At 41.6% G+C, this 22979-nt stretch overlaps 1 protein-coding gene across 1 annotated transcript in view; it reads left to right on the top strand.

The window, feature by feature from the left end:
- Nucleotides 1-22979, top strand: part of BCHE (butyrylcholinesterase) — a 340160-nt gene that overhangs the window by 23357 nt on the left and 293824 nt on the right. The window lies entirely within an intron of this gene.

Below are 22979 nucleotides of genomic sequence, written 5' to 3' on the forward strand. Positions count from 1 at the left end.
GGACGGAGGGATTGTGATTATCTATCACAATTATATCAAGGCCATGTTTAATCCCATCACTCACTTTGACAGCGAATTCTGATGTTTGCCTTTAAATTTGACACCATCACTGCTTTCAATTGCACTTTGGTGTATCAACCATCCAAGTCCAAGAGGCAGGTTCGTTTTATGTGTTCCAACCTTCATGGAGCCCTGCATGAAGTTTCCCAACGTTACCCTATTGGGTGACTTTAATTTTCACTTAAAGCTTGAGGGAAATATGGAGACAGAGCACTTGGTCGATTGCCATCACAGTTTTGACCTAAGTCAGTTAGTTAATCAACCTACCCGCAAGGCTAATCACACTCTGGATGGAATTACAGAGCTTGTTAGAAGATAAGATCTCATAGGCCAAAAGGGAGCATAGTTGGTTGATCCTTAACTCCTACAAAACATTTAAAGAATCACCACTGATGGCTGGTTCCTACTCACGGAAAATAAAGCAATCCTTTCTCAGACTTAGGCTGGGTGAAGTCCCTACTTTAGACCTCATGCCAAAATGGAAGAAGGAGCGGCAAGTAGGCTCCCGGGAGTGCCGTCTCTGTCATCTAGCAGATGAAAACTTGATGCATGTGGTCTGCATTTGCCCAGCCCTGTCGGCCGAAAGGAGACTCCTACTAAAAAAATAATTTAACAGTTTAACAATTAGATCATGCAGACAAGCATTAATTGCAGCCTTTAACCCTCGAAATACAATATTGAACATTAGGCTGGTTCAATTTTTGGAAATTTTCACTCTAAAAACCACAGCCTCTCGAAATAACCAACTCAGCGGGAGGGCGGAAACGATAGCGAAATCCCTATAACCCACTTTCAACATCTTAAAGAAGGAAAGGCTCCTAGGTAGTCCATTGGGTTGTTTAGCTTGTGTCATAATAAAGTCTGGTACCAACAACCAGACTTAAGTAGGGGTAAATAAAATCGATAGAAGGCCTCCTCCCACTTTGTCCCATTTTTACCAATACCTCATTGGGCTGTCACTGTTTTCTTTATATTTCTTTGTGGAAGGAAACTTTATATACCATTTCATTTTAAACACAAGATTTTATTCTGCGTTGTATTTTTCTTACCTTCAATAAGTTTGTTCTGTTGCCCTATTATTAATGCCTTATAGCACTAGCATGTTTTTTTTCTTAAAAGTTTTATGTGGAAGGAAATTTTACTTACCACTTCACCCTAAGCCAAAGAACTGTAATTGTCTTTTTGCACTAAAATTGTTCTGTTAAATGTTTACGTGGAAGGAAATGTTTTATGGTTTTAATTAACTAATAAACTTGTTTTTTTACTTACTACACTACCCAGCATTGAGCTTTGACAAAGTTCAACCTCTAACATTGTTGGATCATAGTGCAGTCTTTTTCAAACTAGCAGTTTCAGGCAATAAATCTGTCTCTGTCAATTCTCTAAATTCTATTATGTTCCTCCCTTGGCATAACATGGATTGCTCTGAGCTTGAAAGTGCTTTGAAAAAACATAGTCCAGTACTAGATACTAATACAAAAGATTCCACCACCAAGTTCACTACCTGGATAGACTACACAGTCACTAGACTAGCCCCAGAAAAAAATTATGAGCAGTTATAGGAAAAGTCCTTCTGCTATGTGGTATTCCCCTGAGCTGAAACAAATCAAACAAAATTGCAGTACCCAAGAACAAAGATTGAGAAAAGATAACAATCTTGAAGAGAAAAATAAATACACACTCATTACAAATGAGTGTAAAATGCTAATTATCTCAGATAAAAACAAATACTACACAGAAAAAAATAGTACAGCTAAGGACTCTATGGGAGCAGTTTTTAAGACTGTTACTACTCTCTCAAATTGCAACAACAACAACATTTTTAACACTGATCAAGCTTTCTGGAATAAGTTAACAAAGTTTTTTCAAACAAAGGTAAACAGTGTTAATAATGAACTTTCTTCCTATCAAGATGCTAACTCTTTAGCCGTTACCTTGCAGTCTTCTTTGAGGCTGCACAGTAATGATGATTGCACCTTAAATATTCTTGATAGTTTTACTCCTTTCACTGAAAACAGAGTGATAAGACTTTTGGAGACTAGTAAGTCAGGCTTTCTTTTCGATCCCTGTCTGTCTCATGTACTGTATATGGTCTCCAGCACGATCTCTGTACGGCTTACTGATCTCCTGAATAATGTTCTGACTTCTGGCCTTTTCCAGTAGCCTGGAAAAAGGCCTTGGTGCTGCCTCTTCAGAAAAAAACCCTCCCTTGATCCAGGTGACACCATAAACTACCACTCCATATCCCGCCTACTCTTGCCTGCAAAGCTACTGGAAAAGGCTATTAATGAGGGCCTGTTGGCCTTTCTTGGTGCCAACAATCTTTTGGACCCATCACAATTTGCTTTCAGAACTCAGCACTGCAAAGAATCAGCCTAAGTTGCTGCTACTGTGGAAATTTTAATGCTAGTAGATAAGGGAGGGAGGGCTGTGCTGATTCTTCTCAATTTCTCTGCCACGTTTGATACAGTGAACCATTCTTTGCTTATTAACCGGCTAGAGAGAATCTGGATCAGAAGTGCAACTTTACCATCCTTATTTTGTCATCTAAAAGAGAACAGGTGGTAGCATTTGGGGATTTTACTTCTAACCTGTTCTCTCTTCTCTGTGAGGTGCCTCAGGAGTCATCGTTAAGCCCCACACTTTTCAACATTGATGTCACCCCCTTGGCGAAACTCACTCAGACTCATAAATTCACAGCAGTCTCTTACGCCAACGACACATAATAAGTTGTATCGATTTCAACTAATGTTAATGAGGTTGCCAATAAGTTTAAAAACTGTTTGGCTCATATTGTAATTTAGATGCAGGAAAACTGTATTAACTTGACCTCTGAGAAAACAGAGGTGCTCCTCTTTCGCAATAACATCTCATTATAGAATACTTCATGCTGGCCCTCCAATCTTGGCCCTCTTCTATCCTGAGCTTGGAAAGTGAAGTACCTGGGTGGTATGTATGATGGACAGCTCTGTTTCTCTGAACAAATTAACCATGTCACATATTCCTGCTTTCATTTACTTAAGGTACTGTAAAAAATCTTTCTTTACATCCCTCAATATCTTCAAAAATCGGTCATTGTGGCCCTCTTCCTTTCTACGATCAATTATTGCAATGTGTTATATTTAGGAACTCAGAAATGGTTGCAATTAAAACTTAAATTTTTGCAAAATGTGGCACCTGCTTTTAACAATTCCTAAATTCTGTTCCATATCAAAGAGCATGCGTGGCCTCCATTGGCTGCCTATCTATGAAAGGTTCAAATTCAAGGCTTTGTGTATGGTTCACAAGGCACTTGATAAAACTGTCCCTCTCTATTTTCAGAAGATTTTGGTTGGCATGTCCCCATTGGTAACCTTAGATCAGTTGTGGCCAAGTCAGTAACCATTCCAAGGATAAAAAAAGCTAGATGGGGAGGCTGAAGCTTTTCCTTCTCCTCATGCAAGCTTTATAACACCATGCCCTCTTTCCTTGAGATCTCAACCAAATCAGCTACATTTTAGCGAACATTAAAACATGGGGCCAGATGCATCAAAATCCTATTTTGCATTCCGTAAATAGCGTATTTTAAGAAATCGCTATATAGGGAATGCAAAATGCTATCTAACAAAATAGAGATTACCCTAATAGCGATTCCTACAGAATCGTGATCGTTATTAGGGAAACGCTATTTTGGATAGTGACTCCTTTTTTTCCTATGGGCCTGAAGGCCCATAGGTGCGAATGGTTTTGCATTTCCTAAATTGTGATTTCCTGTTAGGAAATTGGGAAATTCAAACCCAAGGGTACCGATGGCCTAAGGCCCCCTTTAATGCACCCCGAAATAATGTGTGCACATGTAAAGTGCACAGATGCTTTGGGGCACGTGTGTGCTACATGTCACTTAAAAAAATGCATTTTTGATGCATTTTTTTAAATTGTACATTGTTACCACCAACTTGGAATTGGTGGTAATAGCATTTCCTAAATGACCATTTGCAATTTCATATTAGGGAATCAGAAATTGTGATTTCCTATTTATAATCACAATCTTAGAGAATCACAAAAAAAATTGATTCCCTAAAATTGCACTACCTATGCGTTTTTATACATCTGGAAAGGCTTTTTTGCATTTGTAGACGGTCACATTTGCCAATTTGCACCATTTGCGAATGCAAAATGTGTTGAAATATCTGACCCTTGGTTGTTTACCCCCTTTCTAATTAGATATTTCATAGTTCTCTTATTAGGCCCTAGCGCCAAGATGACTCTGCATTCGGGCGCTCTGAAAATATTTTACTCACTTTTACTTACTTACTTATTACAAATAGGTCAGAATTGCGGGAAACCGCTCAAACATTTTGCTTAATGTTAGATATCAGATGTTCGTAGTAGTACCACACCCCCCAAAAAATTACTCCATGCACCTTTCACAAGCAATTACTGAATACATCTGCACATAGAAAATTAGTCAGATATTTGAAAAATGTGCAGAATTTGGAACAGTATATCTGATTTAAAAAAAAAAAAATCCTTCATTTCAATCAGGATACCTCAAAACCATACAGCAAATGTATACTGGGTGAAAAAGCTCACAGTGATGTAACTAATATTCCATGGAAAAAAAATAATGGTATGGTATTTGCGGTCAACTCCTAATGAGGGCCTTTTCAATATCTGCCATCTTCATCCCAATGATGGAGACTAAGAAAGGGATGAGGATCTTTGTTCTTGTGGCACACTCTGTGTGGGAAGAAGGTGCTAAATTCTTTCAAGCAGTCCTCTAAGATATTTAGCCATAGTTCACCGCGGGCACATTGTGCCCTTTAAAGATGTTAGTGTTGCTCACTCCTTTGTAAGAACAACATATATGATAGCAGGGGCAGCTGTTCTAAGTAAAGTTAACTTACTGCAGTTTCATGTTGCAGGAATGTGGCACAGGCACGTGTGTGCATGTGTATTTACTTTCCATGAGATATTCGTTTCCATTTCCTTCCTTTGGGGACCCTTCCTTTTATAACTGCGTCTTATAATAGAATGACTGCGCTTTTCTAGGTCTTCTTGTCATCCATATTTTCCACTAGTTTCCCATGCTGCTAGGATCAGGTTCCATTACTTGAAAAGTATGTGTACTCTACACCACATTGCATATTGTGAGTTGCGTCTGAGCGGCACCGGCTGGACTCTCTGGGTACAGGCATTGCTGCCCATATTTTTTGAAAACGGATTTATTGAAAGTTTGCATTAAATGTATTGGTTGTTTTTGAAGAGTTCTGACATATAGATGACCAACATGCCGGCTCTTAGTAGCTAGAGGGGTGGCAGGAAAAGCACAAAAACACTGTCGACTGGCAATATGCAGAAGGGCGTCAAACGGCAATGAAAAGGAAAGAACTGTTTGCTTTTCCTTAATTTACAGTTATTAGGATGATTATGTGTTTTTTTAGATACAAACTGGTGGCTATTTAAAGAAATAGGAAATAGGTATGTATGAAATAGTGTGATGATGAAACAATGACCCTTCGCAGGAAAAAATATGTAAAACAAATAAGCATTGGTAAAGCCCATAGGTCCCACATATTTTAGAGCTTTTGGCTTTGCCAATGTCTTTTTGCCTTGTTGTACAGCAGCCTGGTTGCTACTCAGCATGCCTAAAGTTAGTGGCATGGAGTGCAGTAGAGTGGCGTATACGAGAGTGGTGTAGTGGAGAGCAGAGAGGTGTAGAGTGGCGTGGAGTGGAATGGCATAGAGTGCTATGGAGTGGAACAGTGTAGAGTAGTGTAGAGTGGAGTGGCATAGAGTGGTGTGGAGTGAAGTAGAATGGAGTGGCATAGAGTTGAGTGGTGTAGAGTGTACTGGCAGAGAGTGGAATGGCATATGATGATGACACAAAAACCCAGCGCAGAAAAAGTGTCTAAAATTAAACATGAATCACACTGCACTAACAATCATTTCTGCCCTGCAACATTCTGACATGGGCTAAAAAATCGAAAATGTAAAATAACTAGAAAAAAAGATTGGGCTTAGTTAGCCAGTTGGCCATATTGCAGTGTGGGGTTAGGGTTTGAAATCCAGTTTGACAGGTGTGAAATTAATTTGCAATATGGCCTCCACTGTTCATATCAAGTTTCCCAACCTTAGTAAGCACTGTTTGTTATGGAGGAAGGGGCATATACCTGGTAAAAATCTTGCATTTTTCAAAGAATGTAATTTTAGGACAGTGTAGTGATCCTGTGCTTCTCACACCAGCCTCCCTTCTTGGTTTCCTATGGTCTTGCACAATTACTTATTATGGACTGGAGGAAGTCCAGGTAAAATCAGATGATAAACCCTTGGCATCCTGAGAAACAACTTGAGCATCACGTGGCTTTTGACCTGTGATATTCCGGGGGCCGGTCAGGCCACTGTTATTTTTCTTACATTTTGTAATTTTCACTGTAAGTATTGACTTATAGATTCAGTGCCCCAATTATGTGTATCTGCACTAAGTGTAATGCAAAATCAACTTATTGAACGGACAAGATGGTCTGAGATTAACGAGATGATATTCCATACAGACCGTATGTTAAGAGGAACAGTAGGCCATCGTAGAAAATGTTCGGACAAACTGATGCATTTTGGTGGGATAGATTTTATATGCTAATGATACGTACAGGAACACACTCCCACAGCTTGCAAAGACCCACTGGCTCTGGCTTTAGACAGTTAAGCTCTCCGCCAAGACAGAGAGAAGTACAGGGTAAGGGCCTGGTGTACAACAATTGCTTTGCGACCTCACAATCTAATAATAGGTGCAGAACAAAATGCCTATTTGCAAAGAGTTGTAAACCTCCTGCTGCTCAATATTTATGAGGCAGGAATGCATTTGTAACTCCACATAAATGGCTGCAAATGCACTAATGTAGTTCAGTGAGTGAGCAAAATTGTTTCTGGGAGGACTCACACGCCACACAAAGAAAATGATTGAAGATTTGAGGCCAAAACGCTTCTCCTGCGATGTAGTTTTTCAAATATATTGATCACAATTATAGGTTTCGTAGCCACCTTTGAAGGGCAATAATACCAGTACTTCAGAGTCTACCTCAGTATCAAGCTGCACTATTTCTCAACAGCAGATAATCCCCTTTGTGTTTATCAGAAAAATCTGTGCATATAAAATGCTGGCGCATATGCATAGCAGGCAAATAAATGAGCGCCAAACAAGTCAGCCACCCTCTCATACACTCTGTCTCTGTTGATGGAGCAGAAGTATGCTGTAGTATCCATATCATAACCTGAAGTGCTCTTCCTCTGTTGATTGTTTTCACAGTTAACTCTAAATGCACTTTCTAATGACCTGCACTATGCACACGCATCCCATCAACAAAACATTCACCTATCACTCACATAGCACACTGTATTGTTTTCGAACATGCATGTACCCCAGTACTGAGACTGAGTGTAGTTCTCACAGCGCACCTCAATACTGACTTACTTCTTGCACTAATACTGCAGTATTAATGCATCCACTAAGCTCTTACAATAGACACTTAGGAGTATATTTATGAGCCCTATCACCATTCTAACGTCACATTAGCATCATTATGTTTACAATAATGTGGCACTAGAAGGCCAAAAACGGCCCACCATACTTACAAAGCATTGCACCACTTTGCCACCATTTGCGCTACATTATGCCTGCACCAGGCATAAGGTATGCAAAGGGGGCATTCCTTCATGGGGGGGGGGGCAAAAAAATGGCACAAGAAATCTAACAGATTTTTTTGTGTCATTTTTTTGCTGGCACTTTTAACACCTGCTCAGAGCAGACATTAAAAGGAGGCTTCCATTGGTTACAATGGGCCTCTGAGTGCTTAGCAGGATTATTCTAATTTTTTTTAACGCTAATCCTCCACAGCGCTGAACTAGCGTAAATAATTCTGATGCTAGTCCCCTAACTACCGCCATGGTGCACCGGATTGTAAATAAGGCACATGAATGGTGGCGTTGGGGGGGTGAATGGGTGCAAGAAAAGTGGCACCTCACTATGTGCCCCTTAATCTTTGCAACATATACTTTTATTTCACAGGATGCAAAATGCTACTAGCTAAACACCCAAGACTGGCTAAAGGATTCACAAATGGTCCATGGCCACAACTAATAAACTTGGTTCATCACCTTATGATAGGGAGTTGAATAGAGTAAATGTTTCCTGTAAGGTAGTGTAGGATATTAACACATCACCTGCAGTGATTTGGTTAATATGCAGATGGACAGTTTAAAAAATGAGTTTGTAGCTCACCCCCTCAGCCTTTTGTTGCAGGTAAAATGAAAGCCTTTGAATTAGGTAGGCATTTGGGTCAGTTATTAAGTTGTAAGAACTGTTTGTGTTGGACAAGTACAATGAGAATAATGTGACTCAGTAGAGGGAGCTACTGTGGACAGACCTATAGAGTCCAGAACAGGGTTCAGACAGCAGATCAATCCTTCTTGGTGGAACAAAGCAGTACCAGACACAGCAGCAGGCAGTCCTCTGAAAGTTCTTCTGCAGGTCTAGGAGTTAGCTGAAGAGTGGGTCTGAGGGACCTATTTTTATACCTGATGCTTCCTTTGAAGTGTGAGAAACATCTGGAGGTTTCTCGTCATAAATGTGTCTGCAATTTCCTCTCTCCCTGCCCTGTCACCAGTCTGTCTTCAGGCACAAAAGGTTGGTGTGAAGTTTTTTGTGTGAGAGCAGGACACAGCCTGTTGAATTTCTAGTGGGGTGTGCACAGCTCTGCCCTCCCCATCCTGGCCCATTCAGGCATACCTAGCCCTCTATTGTGTGGCTGTCTTACAGCAATATACAAAGGCTACTTACCACTCACTCATAGTCATGTGATGTAGGCACAAGCTGCAGGCACCAAATGGTTAGTACAAGAAAATGCCAACTTCTGAAAGTAACGTATACAAAAAAGTGATGGATGGAATACTTGAATTAATCTCAGCCATTGATAATTACTCAGGCCTGCATCTCAATTCTTCGTTATTCTGCACACCATGTCACCTCAGTTTAGACCCAGCTATATGCGAATCAGTCTTGACTCTTCTCCAATTGGAACAGTCCAGTCTGAACCGCCAAGCCTTTTTCTACCTAAACCTGGACACAAGCAACCCAAGACAGGTTTTGCCCTAGTCATGAACTAATCAGCCGGCTACAGCTTGGTTCCAGTGGCTCAGTGTGCACGGGACCAACATCTGAGCATACCCATCCTACTTAAGGGTGACACACTAAAGTATAAAAAACAGTGATGGATTGAATGCTTGAATTAATCACAGCCACTGGTAATTACTTGGAAATGCATCCCAATCTATCATTATTTTGTACACCATGTCTACTCAATTGTGCTTAAGCTATATGCAAGTCAGTCTTGACCCTGCTCCAATTGGAACAGTCCAGTTTGAATTGCCAAGGCAAGTCCTTCCTGAAACAGAACACAAGCAACTCAGGACCATAGTTATGGACTTATCAGCCTGATTCCATTGACAGAGCATGCATGGGACCCACGTCTGGGCATACCAATCCCATTTAGGGTGACACACTAATCATGCAAAATGGTAATGAATGAAATGTTTGAAATAATCTCAGTCACTGGTAATTACTCAGGACAGCACCCCAATCCATTGTTATTTTGCACATCATGTCACCTCAGGTTGGATCCAGTTCTATCCAAAACAGTCTTGAACCTACTCTAATTAGAACAGACCAGTCCGAACTGCCACGCCATATCCTACCTAACCAGAACACAAACAATCCAAGACTGGTTTCACCATAGTCATGGCTCGTCAGCTGGGTACAGCTTGGTTCCAATAAAACAGTGTGCACAGCACCCACATAAAGGCATACCCATCTCAATTAGGGTGACACACTAAAGTATATAAAAAAGGGGATCCAAACTGACTTCACTGATTTGCATGTAACCAGGTCTAAACTGAGGTGACATAGTGTGTAAAATAATGATGGATTGGGATGCATTCCTGAGTAACTACCAGTGGCTGAGATTATTTCGCACATTTCATCCATAATTTTTTATATATTTTAACTTTGAAAAAATGACATTTTCAGAATTGTGACCTAAAATCCAACTTTACCATTAAAGAGGATTTTAAGTTACAACTCTTCAGAAACTAAACATGATGGTTCAACTTGCTCTCAAACAAAAGTTATCACTTAATAATTGCAGTAACGAGGTTGGTTACCCAGTAGTGGAAAATTAATTAGCAAGTTTGTAACTGCCAGGACATGCAAAACTCAAACATATATGTCCATTTTTTATTTACAAAGTGCTCTGCCCTATGGGCAGTCCAGGGCCTACTTTAGGGGTTACTTATATGTAATTAAAAGAGAGTTTTAAGCTTCGCAATGGGTTTATTTTGACAAGTGGAGTTGGCAGTTTCTACTGCATACTTGCTGCATTGACTGACATGGACACGTTTTAAGATGCTACTTAAATGGGTGGCACAATAGGTGTTACATGCCCCACTACTAACATTTAATTTATAAACCCTGGGTATATGGCACATGGTTTCACTTTGGGATTGCAAGTAAATGAAATATGCTAATAAGGTCAGGCCAATTTATCCACGTTTCAAGGAGTGAACACAACCACTTTAGTACTGGTTAGAGTTCTAACACCAATGAAAATGAATTCAAAACAAATGGCGGGATAAAGGCAAAAGGCTTGGGGAAAACCACCCTAAGGCTGACAGGTCTAGCAGACTCATATTTATTAAGGGCCTGATGTACAAAGCAGTTTTCAAGTCGCAAATGGAGAATCAGCCCGTTTGCGACTTGAAAAATGCTGGTTGGGATGTACAAAGCCCGAACTGCGATTCAGTAACTTTTTACTGAATCGTAGCTTGGGTTCTGCAATTCGGTATTAGGAAGGGGCATGACAAGGGCATCCCTTCCTAATACCGAATCCAGATGGTATATATGATTGTTTTGTGACCGTGAATGTGGTCGCAAAACAGTCGCTGTTAGCACCAATTTGAATGGTCCCCTTCCCCTTCGTGAATGGTAGTGGAAATATTTTTTCAGAAAATATTTTTTCAGAGCAAGCATTGGTTCCACGGACCACTGCCTGCTCTGAAAAAATGAAAAGAAAAGTTTTCATGTTTGATTTTGAAATGCATCTCTTTTTCCTTTAAGGAAAACGAGCTGCATTTCAAACAAAAAAAAACCTACTTTATTTAAAATCAGTCACAGACATGGTGGTCTGGCTGTCTCCAGCAGGCCACCATCCCTGTGAGGGTGGCCATTCCCAATGGGGTCGCAAATTACGACCTACCCCATGAATAGGTAGGTCATCTGCGGCCCCATTGGGAATCGCACACAGTGTCATTGACACTCTTGTACCATTGTTACAATAGGATTCTGTTCTCCATTGGGACCCTCAAAGTTATATTCCTGATAAAGGATCATTATTTTATGGTTCTCAGAATCTTCCAGAGGGGCATGGCTCCTAGCCATGCAGGGATACACATGGCCCCAGGACATATACAGAATAAAACCTTGTTTTTTTGTGTGCTGCAGGTGGAAAATGTCTAACATAATTTAGATTTTAGTGAATGTGGGACAGTCACAAATTTACAAATCTATTATGCTGCTTCAAAAGATGCTTTGAAGAGTAATACAGAAAGAGATATGTTTTCTCAAATTGTATGGAAAAACATAATATATGTTATTGAACAATAAAGATAGATTTCTAACTAGGATATATTGGAGTTTACATTTTGAATAAAATCCATAAGAATTTTGTATTTAAAGGGACAGCCCAGAGGAGCCCATGCAGCAGTGTGCAGATGTTCTACACCTGAATACTTGGTTAGTAGGGTAAGAGATTTGAAACCTTTGAATCCCAGGAAACAGGATACTGCGCCACCTAACGCTTAACGTTGTTAGTTATATACAGGAGTGCATCCTTGGAAATGGATTCTTTCATTCACAATAAAATGGCAGACAGAAAGGATGTCTGATACTGTTGGATCAATGCTCCACCTCCCCTCAACTATTAATAAGGGCTTCAGTCCAAAATCTATCCAACACCTGTGAAAGTTCCCACTGGGTAATCCTAGGTTTCTTACATTGCCAGTATATGTTTCTAGATGCTATGCCTCTCCAATGAGGGTTCCTGTAGGGTTCAGTCCAGAGCTGTCAGCTGGGGCTTCTTGGAGACAGGATTCCTGCTTTTTGTGTCCCATCAGCAGGTAATAGGGTTCCGACTGTTTGAGATTTGGAGAGTGGTTCTAATTCATTGGGTGCTAGAAGTAGTGTACAATTCTTGGAATGTCTTTCTTGCAGTGGTCAAGCAGAGTCTTAAACCTTCAGGATAGATTTTTCCAGGTGCAGAAATGTTCTGAGGTGGTGGTGGAAAGTTGCTAATGATATCCTGTGCACTAGCCAGAGATTAGAACACCCCCCAAATCCATTCCTGGCTACTTTCTGACAAAATCCCCACCTCCTTCTTTTAGCAATACCCATCTCAGTTCACTGCAAACATTTTCTGATTTCCTCATCAAAGATGACACTAGCCTTAATGTTTTTGCTGGAGCCTCATCTTGCTCTCTAACTACTTGTTTAAAGAGATGAGGTGTACTATATTCTGTCGTCACTGCAACTGGTTTTCCTACTTATGGGATTCTAGAGCCGGAACCAAGATTTCCCCCCCAAAATGTGCAAATGCTGTCTTTCTCTACTCTCATCTCTCTGTCTTCTTCCTCTTTTCTCTTGCTTTCCTCTAAACTATCCACTGACTGCGACTGCTGCATTAACCTGGGGGAGTTGGAGAGAATATCATGGGTGCCTGGGGCATCCCTCTGCCATAAGAACTGCCCTCCAATGGCTTTAGGCTCTGCTGACCTGGTCAGGTACACTGGCAAAATGTTTAGAATGGCTCTATGATTTAAAGACTGCAGTTTCTGACAGTCCCTTTTGTAATCTCCACTTCAAAGGAAAAGCTGTGAAACCTTCAGTTTTGCGAGCTGTACCTGTCGCTCTCCCGGATGGCTGATCCATGTGGCTGTTGTTAACATCCCGCCAACACTCTACATATTCTATGTAGCGTGTACACCAAGAGTGCATTTTCTGTGTCAAGTATTGTCACCTCGAAGAAAGTTAAATAGGAAAATTTGGTGAAACCATTTTCACTGGATATATTTTAAGAGAAAGTACATGTTCCTTGATAATGCTTAGCAGTATCATAACACCAGCAAAAGCAGATAGGGAAAGTGGGAGAAGGCTGGACAAAAATTACGTCCTTAGTTACACATGTCTAAATGGAAATTAAATAGCTAAAATGGCAGGCAATTTGGGTAAAACAAAAGTAAGCTGAAAGATTGTAGAGGACCAGAAAAAAGTAAAATATTAATGCCAAAACATTATCTACTTTAAGAAGGATCAGGGATTTCTGAATTTTAGCAAATAACAAGTGAAGGAATGATGATATCAGTACCAAAGTTGTTTAAACATATATCAATTTTAATACTTCATTAACCCTTCAAACCCTATGTGTGAAATGTAACAGATATGCATGATAGAATATAGACACAATACGAAATTTAGACAACAGGAGAACGGGGCAAACAGAAATAGTAAAACAAACAAGAGTACATTAGGAGAAGTAAAAAATATTAAATGGCTTCAAATGAGTCACAAATTAACAACAAAATGCACACAGACCAGGAGAAATAACAAATTATTATTAAACCAAAAGGACCATGTTAAGTTTGGGGTCTGGGAGAGCGAGAGCTATTTGCACTTGCTTTGAGCAATAATGGGTTCCTTTGAATTACAAAGATTTGTCATACCTTTCTTTCTGCCCTTTCTGTAATATCCATTGCTGGGGGGTGAAACTAACATCTGCACAAGGGAAAATGGGCATTCTCTCTGTCCCACACAAACACATGTGCATTAGAATATATTTAATCAAACATGAGAACACTTCTGCTATTAAACTTTCAAATTAGCAAACAGAAAAGAAGACTTAGGGGGTCATTCTGACTCCCGCCGGGCGCGGTCACCGCGCGCCCGGCGGGAGCCGCCAAAATACCGTACCGCGGTCGGAAGACCGCGGCGGGTATTTTGAGTTTTCCCCTGGGCTGGCGGGCGGCCTTCAAAAGGCCGCCCGCCAGCCCAGGGGAAAACGACCTTCCCACCATGAAGCCGGCTCGTAATCGAGCCGGCGGAGTGGGAAGGTGCGACGGGTGCTACTGCACCCGTCGCGTATTTCACTGTCTGCAATGCAGACAGTGAAATACAAGCGGGGCCCTCTTACGGGGGCCCCTGCCGTGCCCATGCCATTGGCATGGGCACGGCAGGGACCCCCAGGGGCCCCGCGACCCCCCCTACCGCCATCCTGTTCATGGCGGCTTTCCCGCCATGAACAGGATGGCGGTAGGGGGGGTCAGAATCCCCCATGGCGGCGCAGCAAGCTGCGCCGCCATGGGGGATTCTGAGGGCAGCGGTAAACCGGCGGGAGACCGCCGGTTTACCCTTTCTGACCGCGGAAACCTGGAGCATAAACATTTGCTTGATCAATGTTTTTAGGCATATAGCTTTGTGGACACAGCATAGTACTGCTGGTGGAAAGAAGGGTAGCTTTGTGTGAAACAAGGTGTAGATTGCTTCACAGTGCAGGTGGAGGTGGGTTCTTCAGGGTGCAGTTTGTTGATGGTGTCATTAGGGTGTCTAATATCAGATGGCTATACCATTATGTGGTCAAATGGTAGATCTGTCAAAGGAGTATATGGATTTCTAATATTGGCAGGAAATCTGAAGTGTGAAGAAAGTAAAGTCTGAGGGAGCATTTAATTGTTACAGGCAATTCAGTTATTCAAGGTGAATGGGAAACTTCAAGGTGTGCACCATGATGCCTAAGGTAGGTATGCTCATTAGAATGCACAATGTAGCCAAGGTTGTCAGAATGCTGAAAGGGCTCTAACGGTGCCTTAGACATATGGGCCTAGTGGACATTGAAGGAGGTGAATACAAAGGCCTGCCAGAGAGAGCTGTAGGCATAAAGGGTCAGAATGCAAAATGGGGAAATTTGGGTCCTGAATGGAAAAGGTGGCATGAACAGGATACTGATGTTTGTGAATGGTGCCCAAATGGCCATGAACATCTTATCATCTCCCTCCATTGTAACCTTCCAGAAGATAAAAATGCTTGAGTTTTTATGACTTAAATCAATTTCATATTTCTTTATGTTCACTATTATGGTCTTTGTAAGTGTGTGAAAGATTTGCGATCGCTCCTAAAATCATAACCAAAATAATGTACTGAGTGAGATTCCACAGCTGGAGTCTGCTTGTGTTGGAGCTGGCCCTTTCTGCAGGGTCATATACAGACCTTTGCTTTTTCTCTCCATTTTCTTTTGAATTTGTCTTTGCTGGCTTTAGGACTCTGGCACTTTACCACTGCTAACAAGTGCTAAAGTTCATGTACACAGTTCTGAAAACATGGTAAAATTGGCATATCCAAAACAGGTGTATTTAATTTACTTATAAGTCACTAATAAGGGGGGGTACATGTGCCCAGGTCCTGTAACTTAAATGCTACAAGTGGGCCTGCAGCACTGACTGTGCCACCCACTTCAGTAGCCCCCTTAAACATGTCTCCGGCCTGCCGCTGCAGAACCTGTGCATGCAGTTTCAAACTGCCATGTCAACTTGGCAAGTTATCCCCCTTGACGGGCCAAATCCTTCCTATTTAATACATATAAGTCAGCCTTATGGTAGGCTCGGGACAGCCCAAGGACAGGGATTGATGTTTTTAAAAAGTTGAACACTAACTTTTTTAGTATTACATGTTCAGGTAGTGGAAAAACTATAAAAAAAAAATTCAACTACTGCAAACCCTATCTCTCCCATAGGTTAACATTGGGATTGTCTTAGTGCATTTTATTAGGGTAATTGCGGTCTCCTGAACCACAATTTAAAATCCCAACTTGTGGTGAAGTCGGAATTTTTATTGTAATTCTGAAAATGACAGTTTTAGGTTAGCATTTTCTTACTTTAACCAATCTGTGCCCTATACCTGTTTCTGAATAGCTGCAGGGGGAGGGCAGCAGCTGGCCTTTGTGCATTCCCTCCAGACATCCACACACAAATGGAGCTTAGGTGTGACTGAGTGGCCATCTGCATGTTGATATGTTGATGGGCCATCCTGGGCAGGATGGGGGAGATGAGCTGACACACCTGAATGGGCTGTGTCTTGAGCCCACCCAAAGGGCTGCAAAACTCCCTGTAGTCTGTCTGGAGCAGGGGCAGGAAGGACAAGTGCTCTGTGCACTTCAAAGGCCTCACTTTGAAGTCTCCCCCACTCCAAAGGCACCACTGGGTGTAAGAACAGGACTTCAGATCCCTCCACTTCAGTATACTTCTGAACCTGAGGACGTTCTGCCAGGAAGAAAGACTGCTGTGCTGCTGAAGGGACTGTCACTCAGCTGGATTCCACTGGACTTTGCTGGACTCCTGCTTTGCTGTGCCTGCCCTTCTGCCTGCTGCGCTCTTTGCCTGGGAGTGAAAAGGACTGGACCTACATCTCTACATCCCCATAGCCAATGTGACTCTAAGGGCTTGCTGGCTTGCCTCCTGTACTGAAGTTTCAGGGACATCAAATACTTCCCTTTTCATCTACGAATAGCACCTGGACTTTGCTTGCAGCAAGGCTTGCAATGCCAAATGGTGCCCACCCAGTCCAGGGCCCTTGGAAGTGAGTTAAAGGTGCTGCATCTGCTAGAACCTGTGCGTCAATGCCGTGGTACCGACCAGAACCAGCGCATCACCTGCTGTGAGATCGGGATTGACACACCACCACAGATGCATAGACCAGACCAGCGCATTGCATTCTGAACTGCTGCATCACCTCCAGAAAACCTCTTCGGCTCAAATGCATAACTGCCACTGCATGGAGAAGCATTCATGCATTACCTCTCCAGCGTGGAGTAACCTGGTGCATCGAATGCAGAACCACTGCACTCGGAGCCAGTGCATCGCACTTTAAACTGATGCAGCACATCAGTTGTGTGGAAAATCCAGCGTAACACCCAAAATGTCTGAGAATCATCCACGGATATCATGCTGCGGCAAGGAATAAGGGAATAAGCTGCAGTTGGTCGGCGAGCCTTGCGTGCGTCCTGTAGCCAGTATGCACTCCATCCCTGGTCACCTGAACTAGTGACGGAACCAGTCCAGCGCGACCAGACAACTCTATAGGCGCTTATTGCTTCTAAGCTCTACTTGCACATTTATTCTTTGAAAAAATCATATGTCTATTTCTATTTATTGGATTCTTTTTGTTCTGGTCTTGTTCATTAAATTAAGATAAATTTTTCTAAGTAGGTGTGGTATAGTTTGGTGTTGTTTTCACTGTTTTACTGTTTTAAGTTTTGCACATACAGTATACTTTACACATTGCCTCTTATTTTAAGCCCACCTGCTCTGTGCCAAGCTAACAGGGGTGAGTACAGATTAATTTATGGTGTGCATCTGATTTACCCTGACTAGGATTGTGGTTTCTGCTTGGACAGGGTGCATACCCCTGCCTACCAGAACCCAATTTCTAACAGCTTTATAAAGAAATCTTCAGACAGAATACCCGATACCACCTTCTAGAAAGACACACAATACATTAAAATAAACATTGACATTTAATGGAAGGGTAGAGCAGAATGATGGGTATGTAGGAAATAGAGGTGACTTGTTTCTAAATAAGTACCCCATAATAATATGTTGCTTGTGAAAGTGACTTCCAGAGCAGCAGATTGAGAGGGTGGGATCAACTACCATGGCAACAGCTGATAGCAGTGAAGTTATTACAAAAGAGGGTCCAAATCTGGGAAACTGCAGAAGTATTTAGTTGAAAAGAAAACAATGTGGCATACAAAAATGAGACAACCCTCTGCATGGTTGTTAAAATGACATTCACAAATCATTATAAAGCACTATGGGTCTTATTTAAAGTTTGGCAGATGTGTACTTCACAAACATAACAGATATTGCATTATACCCTACTGCACTCTTAGAAAAGCAGACAGGATAAAGCTCACATTTGTGTCAGAATACTCATCTGCCACACTCTAAATCAGACATTAAACTTGGTTCTGCCTACTGGAGACAGAGCCAAGTATGTCTCAGCTATGGAAGCTTAGAAAAACATGATGGAAAATACAGTGGCACATTCAGCAACATCTAGATAAAAAATGAGATCAAGGGTAGGGTTACCTGGTTTTAAGTGAGATTGTTTCCTCGCCATGAAAGAAGGTACTAGTAACCTTTTTACACAGTTAACAGTCTGTGTCCTGGCAAAAAAAAATCTTTCTTGAGGAATAGTGTCACAGGGATTGAGCAGCATCGGTAGTTTAATTTATAAATTAGTGCTAAATTGTTCCATGGTTGTGGTTTAACTTCTCTTGGTATTATTCGAAGTGATTTTCTTTTTCCATTCCTCATTTCTGCTTGCATTGTTCTTGCTATGACCTAGTCTGAGCCTGAAACTATATATTTTGTAGTAATAAAGACTAAGGGCTGCAATATGTATACAGCACATTTTCCCTGTGCGCTAGTCAGGAGCAAACATGGACTGTGCACTCTATTACAAATAATACATTGCCTCCAGGGCAGCCGCTAACTTGCATTTCCCTTGGAGCAGCGCTTTCAAGTGAAATTTTAATTGGCTGCTTCACATCCCCTCCATGTTTCATAGTGCACGTGGAATGTCGCCTGCACTTTAAAAGTGCAAGAGATCCCGCTGCAGGTAGGTGTAGCGTTTTCCCCACCACTGACTAGGCCCCACACTGAGCTGTAAATCAAATGTCTTTATTCCTCTGTGTGTACCTGTGAACTCCCACATTTTTAAACCAAGCTTTTGTTGCATTCTTTTTTAGTAATTACATCACATTTTTTAGGAGTCCGCAGGGAGTCAGAAAAGTTCAGTTCTAAATCATGCAAGACACTACATCTCCCCCTCTGTTGGATGAAAAATTATAACTTTTATAGAATGATTAGGTAAATGCATGTGTATTTAGAAACATGTACAGCTATATCTCTTCAATAAATCTTCATGGTGCTTTGACCATCAAATCAGGTCTGGTAACAGGAGGATGTGACGCCACGCTTTAATGTGGCGTCCCTTTTGCAAGCTGCGGTCAGGCCGCCACTCCGAGTATCGGAGCACCGTCATTACTGCAGCCCACATTTTTGTATTTCTTTGACGGGTCGCCCACATTTTTGTATTTCTTTGAAGGCGCATTTCAGGAAGCACATTTCGTGCTCCCGGCCACGCCGCCAGTAAAGCCTGTTTCCCTGACATGTTTTCTTTCCTTACCTGGTGGGGGGGACCCCTCTTTTTTCTTCTCTTCACTTATTTTTCTCTGTTCACTTCGCTTTTTCTTTTTTCTGGTCTCCATGTTGTCTTCTTAGTGTTCTTTTTCCCAGCATGCTCTTTTCTTTTATGCTGCTACCTTTTTCCTAATCTTTTCTTTTAGGCCTTTCCCAATCCAAGATGGTGTCACTCTTTTTCCCTGTTTTGTCACTTCCTGTCTCCTGGTATAGAAGCCCTTCAGTCCTGGCCTTCTTTGCATTGCAAACACTTCCGCTTGATGGTGATCTTCACTCCTGTCTCTTCGTGTTTTTCTCCAGTTCCTGTTGCTTTGATTGAGATTTCCCATTTTTTCTTTTTTTTCATTCTTAGTTTTTTCCTCTTTTTCAAGAGTTCCTGTGTAGAGGTTTTTCCCACATTTTTTTTTTTTTTTCCTCTGGGACTCCTATTTCAAGTTCTCCAGCCAAAAGTCAGAAGTGACGTGCAGATCGTGACAGATTGCTACGCCAAAAGAATCTGCGTTGCACAATAACAATGGAAGGACCACAGGAAGACGTTGTAGAAAGTGCACAAACTATGCTTCAGACAGTTCAACAGCAAGCTCAAGAATTACAGCAATTGCTGTCTGAAAATACCGCACTATGACAAGTCTTGTCTTCCCAATCAATGGATGTACCACCGGTGTCCACTTCGACACCTCAATATTCTTGGAATCCGCTTAAGATAAAATAATTTTTGGACGCTTTAACAGTCTTTTTTGCCTTTCGTCTAATACAATTTTCTTCTGATAAGGCCAAGGTGGGTTATCTAATCAGTGGCTTGTCTAGCTCCGCACTAGCTCGGGCGACTCCCTTGGTCTCTGCGGAAGATCCTGTCCTGAATAATTATCCTGCTTTTTTTAAATTCTTCAAGCAGATGTTCAGTGACCTGGGTTGGAGGCAGCTGAGGTGGAGGCATTATGTGATATACAGCAAGGCAATCAGGATGTCTTGCAATATATAATCTGCTTCAAACAATTAGCAGCCGAAATCACTTGGGTGGAACGCACTTTTGGAACCCTGTTCCGCCGAGGACTTCGAGAAGAACTTAAGGATGAATTAGTACACTCCACTCCAACTCGATCTCTGAAAGAACTGATGGACCAAGCAATGAACATAGAATATAGATTATAAGAATGTCAGATGGAAAGACGAAGAACGCGATTAGCGTACCATGCCTGAGTACACCATACCACAAGCTGATGATCTGATGAAGTCCATTCTGAGGCATCTAAGTCTACTGAGGGAGAACCCATGCACATCGATCTGGTCTGTGGTCCCTTGTCCGATTCATAAAAGGACTACAGAAGGTGAAAGCGTCTTTGCCTATATTGTGGCAAAGCTGGTCATCTGCTCCGTGGTTATCCTGTCCGTCCCACCAGGCCTTCGGAAATTGCCAACTCCAACCCCCTGTAAGGAGGAAGGGGACGGGAGGAGCTGAAGTACCGTCAATATGTTCCTCCAGAGAAAATGTTTCCACCTTGTTTATGTTATCTGTTACATTACAATGTTCACAAGGTCAAGAAGAGCAGCTCTTTGCTCTTCTAGACAGTGGAGCCAGTGGTATCTATTTGGACGAGATCTGGGCCAAGGACAGAGGTATTCCACGTGTTCCTAAAGAAACACCAGAACAGGAACAAACTGTAGATGGTTCCCCCTTAACCTCAGGGCCTGTGGTGGAGTCTACACCTACTCTCTGTCTGCATTTTGGGAGACACCAGTAACATATTGCTTTTGATCTCATATCCTTTTTAAACCTTACAATGATTTTAAGAATACCCTGGTTGACTCGGCACAGCCCATATATCAATTGGGAAACAAGAACCATATCTTTGACATCTCAGTTTTGTCAACAGAATTGCTATTCTACAAACTTGTATTGGTCTCCCAAAGGGTTCTGTCATTCTCCTAAGAATAATGATAACTCTATTAATACAATACAGGGAGTACCTAGTTGTTATCAGAAGTCTAGCAACCCAGTCTTACCTCCTCATCGTATCTACGACTGTGCTATTCCATTGGTTCCGGACAAAGTGGTTCAGATGTATTCCTTGATTGATCAAGAAAAGAAGGTACTCAAAGAATACTTAGATGACAATTTAAAGAAGGATTCAATTGTTCCTTCTTCATCGCCTATTGGGGCTGCTCTCTTCTTCGTTCCTAGGAAAATTAAGGATTTGCATCCCTGTGTTGACTTTTGCGGACTCAGTACAATAGCAATCAAAGATCGTTATCCCATACCCTTAATTAGGGATATACTGGACGCCATCCAGGGAGCCAAGATGTTCACTAAATTAGATCTAAGTGGTGACTATCATCTTTTGCGTATCAAGGCAGGAGATGAATGGAAAACAGCCTTCGGTACTTCATTTGCCCACTATGAATATCAAGTCATGCCCTTTGAATTAACCAATGCACCTTCTATTTTCCAACAATTCATGGATTCTGTGTTTTCTGATTTATTAAATCAGAGTGTGGTGATTTATCTGGATGATATCCTAATATATTCCTGTAACCCTGAACAACATACTGAACATGTACTGCAGGTTCTAGAAAGCCTCAAACAGAATCAATTATGTTGTAAACCAGAGAAGTGCGAATTTCACAAGACTGAAGTACAGTATCTAGGGTTTTGCATCAATCAGATGGGAATAGCCATGGATCAAGATAAAGGAAGAGCCTTCTTGGAGTGGCCCTCTCCATCTTCTGTTAAAGAAACTCAGACTTGTTTCCTCTCAAACCTTTATTGACAATTTATTCAGGACCAGAAAATCTGAAGAAATGATTTGTCTGGACCAAAAGTGCAGAATGGGCCTTTCAAAATCTAAAAAGATCCTTTACTCAAGCACCTATCTTGCGACACCCTGATACAGTGAAAAAATGTATAGTAGTAACTGATGCTTCGGAAAGAGCCATAGGAGCAGTTCTACTTCAAAGACAAGATGACGATTGATTGGAACATCCTATCTTCTACCTCTCACACATACTGACAGAAGCAGAACGCAATTACTCAGTATTAGAACGAGAGTTACTTGCTCTAAAGGTAGCCTGTAAAGAATGGAGACACTTCTTAATGGGTACTAGAGAACCTTTTGAAGCAAGAACTGACCATTGTAATTTACAATGTCTCTGAAGTTTCCAGTGCCGTAACAGTTGACAAGCAAGATGGGCTTTCTTTTTCAGTCAATATGATTTTGTGATAACCTACATACCCAGATCCCAGAACTTTGCAGCAGATGCATTATCCCGTTGGTATCCTGAAAATACCAATACCTCCTCTCCAAGCATCACTGAATCCAGTCAAATCATAGGGGTCACTCAGTCCTTTCTGGATTGTGTTAAATCTGAGTACCAGTTTCTTCCACTTGAGGAGTGGAATAAGCTGACTCCTCAACTACAAAATGATCAAGACTACTTCTACTATCAAGGAACTCTTTTCCTACCCACCTACAATTCCTGTGTAGAGGTTTTTCCCAAATTCTTGTTTTTTTTTTCCTCTGGGACTCCATCTGGAGGCTACGGTCTGCTTAGGCGTTTCCTGTCAAGCAGCGCCATGGCTACCAAAA

The sequence above is a fragment of the Pleurodeles waltl genome, chromosome 11, assembly GCF_031143425.1.
Source record: "Pleurodeles waltl isolate 20211129_DDA chromosome 11, aPleWal1.hap1.20221129, whole genome shotgun sequence".
Taxonomy (NCBI): Eukaryota; Metazoa; Chordata; class Amphibia; order Caudata; family Salamandridae; genus Pleurodeles; species Pleurodeles waltl.